Source organism: Prunus mume, linkage group LG5, assembly GCF_029339155.1.
Source record: "Prunus mume cultivar Tortuosa linkage group LG5, ASM2933915v1, whole genome shotgun sequence".
In the NCBI taxonomy this organism is placed as follows: Eukaryota; Viridiplantae; Streptophyta; class Magnoliopsida; order Rosales; family Rosaceae; genus Prunus; species Prunus mume.
This window is the reverse complement of record NC_142702.1, coordinates 2305052-2309794: the sequence shown is the minus strand read 5'-3', so window position 1 is coordinate 2309794 and position 4743 is coordinate 2305052.

Below are 4743 nucleotides of genomic sequence, written 5' to 3'. Positions count from 1 at the left end.
TGTCAAAGACAGGTATAAATATGAAAAAATAGGACCCCTTATAAGGCGCCACGTGTCAACACAAGCCTATTTCCCTACAAAATTTAAAACACATAGTATAGCCGTACGACTATGCTATATCTTTTTGAGAAAAAAAGAAGGGAGTTTCACTAAAACACCCAAAATGGGGGCTGAAATTACAAAAAAACACAACACCCAAAACACTTTATAAACACACCCAAAACCCATTCATAAACACACCCAAAAAATATACAATTGTTGATTTTGGGTGTGTTTCTATGTTTAAATAGTGGCTCATCAATACTATCTATTAAAGACAATTTATAATTTAAAATAAAAGTATAGCCTATACTATCTGCAAAAAAAATCAAAACAAATGAGTATAGCCGTACGGCTATACGATTGAGTTATAAATAAAACAGAGCTGCTGCAGAGAGCAATGCTCCCGCGTGCAAAATAGTACAGCCCAGGGGCTATATTGTTTTTAATACGAAAAATGGACCCCTTATTAAGCACCACTTTTGATTTCTGTTAAAAATTAAAAACACAGAGTATAGCCGTTCGGCCATACGAGATTGTTTCTTTGAAAAAAAGAAATCCCTCTATCATTTAGGCTCCACGTGTCAAAGATAGGCATAAATATGAAAAAAGGGGACCCCTTATAAGGCGCCACGTGCCAACGCAAGTCTAATTCTCTAAAAAATTAAAAACACAGAGTATAGCCGTACGGCTGTACTATACTTTTTTTGGGAAAAATAGAAATCCCTCTTTCATGTAGGCTCCACGTATCAAGGAGAGGTATAAAAATGAAAAAAGAGGACCCCTTATGAGGCGCCACGTGTCAACACAAGTGTATTTCCCTACAAAATTAAAAAACACAGAGTATAGCCGTTCGGCTATACTATATTCTTTTTTGGAAAAAAAGAAATCCCTCTATCATTTAGGCTCCACGTGTCAAATATAGGTATAAATATGAAAAAATAGGACCCCTTATAAGGAGTCATGTGTCAACATAAGTCTATTTCTCTAAAAAATTAAAAAACATGCTATACAATTTTTTTTTGAAAGAAAAAAAAAAAAGAAATCCCTCTATCATTTTGGCTCCACGTGTTTAAAAAAAGCATTGCAAATATGTACGTACATATATGAGTGTATATATATATATATATATATGTAAAAGAGTATAGTTGCTCTTCTATACTATTTATTAAAGACAATTTAAAATTGTAAAAACGTTAAAGCCGCCCGGCTATCCTAGTTTTACAAATTAAGTAAATTAACTTCTCGGTTTTTAAAAAATGTGAATGTATTATTGAACAATACGTACGTACATATATACATATGCGTGTGTGTGTGTGTGTGTGCATGTATATATATATATATATATATATATGCAAAAGACTGTAGTGGCTCGTCAATACTATTTATTAAAGACAATTTATAATTAAAAATAAAAGTACAGCCTATACTATCTGTAAATAAAATAAAAACAAACGAGTATAGCCGCACGGCTATACGATTAAACAGAGCAGCTGCATAGCGCTATGCTCCCTCGTGTAAAATAGTACAGCCCCGGGGCTATACTGTTTTTAATAAGAAAAAAGGACCCCTTATTAGGCGCCACGTGTCATTTCTGTCAAAAATTAAAAACACAAAGTATAGCCGTTCGGCTATACTATATTGTTTTTTTGAAAAAAAGAAATCCCTCTATCATTTGGGCTCCACGCGTCAAAGATAGGTATAAATATGAAAAAAAGGACCCCTTATAAGGCGCCACGTGTCAACACAAGTCCATTTCGATAAATAAAAAAATAAAGCCATGGTATAATATATTTTTTTTCTCCCGCTATCATTTAGGCGCTGCGTGTAAAAAAAATTGTGAATGTATTGTTGAACAATACGTATGTACATATATACATATGTGTGTGTGTGTGCGCGTGCGTGTATATATATATATATATATATATATATATGGAAAAGACTGTGGTGGCTCATCAATACTATTTATTAAAAACAATTTATAATAAAAAATAAAAGTATAGCCTATACTATCTGTAAATAAAATAAAAACAAATGAGTATAGCCGGCCGGCTATACGATTTAGTTATAAATAAAACAGAGCAGCTGCACAGCGCTATGCTTCCGCGTTTAAAATAGTACAGCCCCGGGGCTATACTGTTTTAATATGAAATAAAGTACCCCTTATTAGGCGCCACGTGTCATTTCTGTTAAAAATTAAAAACACAGAGTATAGCCGTTCGGCTATACTATATTATTTTTTGACAAAAAGAAATCCCTCTGTCATTTAGGCTCCACGTGTCAAAGATAGGTATAAATATGAAAAAAGAGGACCCCTTATAAGGCGCCACGTGTCAACACAAGCCTATTTCCCTACAAAATTTAAAACACATAGTATAGCCGTACGGCTATGCTATATCTTTTTGAGAAAAAAAGAAGGGAGTTTCACTAAAACACCCAAAATGGGGGCTGAAATTACAAAAAAACACAACACCCAAAACACTTTATAAACACACCCAAAACTCATTCATAAACACACCCAAAAAATATACAATTGTTGATTTTGGGTGTGTTTCTATGTTTAAATAGTGGCTCATCAATACTATTTATTAAAGACAATTTATAATTTAAAATAAAAGTATAGCATATACTATCTGCAAAAAAAATCAAAACAAATGAGTATAGCCGCACGGCTATACGATTGAGTTATAAATAAAACAGAGCATCTGCAGAGCGCAATGCTCCCGCGTGTAAAATAGTACAGCCCAGGGGCTATATTGTTTCTAATAAGAAAAATGGACCCCTTATTAGGCTCCACTTTTGATTTCTGTTAAAAATTAAAAACACAGAGTATAGCCGTTCGGCCATACTAGATTGTTTCTTTGAAAAAAAGAAATCCCTCTATCATTTAGGCTCCACGTGTCAAAGATAGGTATAAATATGAAAAAAGGGGACCCCTTATAAGGCGCCACGTGCCAACGCAAGTCTAATTCTCTAAAAAATTAAAAACACAGAGTATAGCCATGTACTATATTTTTTTGGAAAAAGAAATCCTCTTTCATGTAGGCTCCACGTATCAAGGATAGGTATAAAAATGAAAAAAGAGGACCCCTTATGAGGCGCCACGTGTCAACACAAGTGTATTTCCCTACAAAATTAAAAAACAGAGTCTAGCTTCACTATACTATATTTTTTTGGAAAAAAAGAAATCCTCTATCATTTAGGCTCCACGTGTCAAAGATAGGTATAAATATGAAAAAATAAGACCCCTTATAGGGAGTCATGTGTCAACATAAGTCTATTTCTCTAAAAAATTAAAAAACATGCTATACAATTTTTTTTTTAAAGAAAAAAAAAAAAGAAATCCCTCTGTCATTTTGGCTCCATGTGTTTAAAAAAAGCATTGCAAATATGCACGTACATATATGAGTGTATATATATATATATATGTAAAAGAGTATAGTTGCTCTTCTATACTATTTAGTAAAGACAATTTAAAATTGTAAAAACGTTAAAGCCGCCCGGCTATCCTAGTTTTACAAATTAAGTAAATTAACTTCTCGGTTTTTAAAAAATGTGAATGTATTATTGAACAATACGTACGTACATATATACATATGCGTGTGTGTGTGTGTGTGTGCATGTATATATATATATATATATATATGCAAAAGACTGTAGTGGCTCGTCAATACTATTTATTAAAGACAATTTATAATTAAAAATAAAAGTACAGCCTATACTATCTGTAAATAAAATAAAAACAAACGAGTATAGCCGCACGGCTATACGATTAAACAGAGCAGCTGCATAGCGCTATGCTCCCTCGTGTAAAATAGTACAGCCCCGGGGCTATACTGTTTTTAATAAGAAAAAAGGACCCCTTATTAGGCGCCACGTGTCATTTCTGTCAAAAATTAAAAACACAAAGTATAGCCGTTCGGCTATACTATATTGTTTTTTTGAAAAAAAGAAATCCCTCTATCATTTGGGCTCCACGCGTCAAAGATAGGTATAAATATGAAAAAAAGGACCCCTTATAAGGCGCCACGTGTCAACACAAGTCCATTTCGATAAATAAAAAAATAAAGCCATGGTATAATATATTTTTTTTCTCCCGCTATCATTTAGGCGCTGCGTGTAAAAAAAATTGTGAATGTATTGTTGAACAATACGTATGTACATATATACATATGTGTGTGTGTGTGTGCGTATATATATATATATATATATATATATATATATGGAAAAGACTGTGGTGGCTCATCAATACTATTTATTAAAAGCAATTTATAATAAAAAATAAAAGTATAGCCTATACTATCTGTAAATAAAATAAAAACAAATGAGTATAGCCGGCCGGCTATACGATTTAGTTATAAATAAAACAGAGCAGCTGCACAGCGCTATGCTTCCGCGTTTAAAATAGTACAGCCCCGGGGCTATACTGTTTTAATATGAAATAAAGTACCCCTTATTAGGCGCCACGTGTCATTTCTGTTAAAAATTAAAAACACAGAGTATAGCCGTTCGGCTATACTATATTATTTTTTGACAAAAAGAAACCCCTTATTAGGCGCCACGTACCAACACAAGTCTAATCCTCTAAAAAATTAAAAACACAGAGTATAGCCGCCCGGCTATACTATTTTTTTATAGAAGGAAAGAAAGAAATCCCTCTATCATTTAGGCTCCACGTGTCAAAGATAGGTATAAATATGAAAA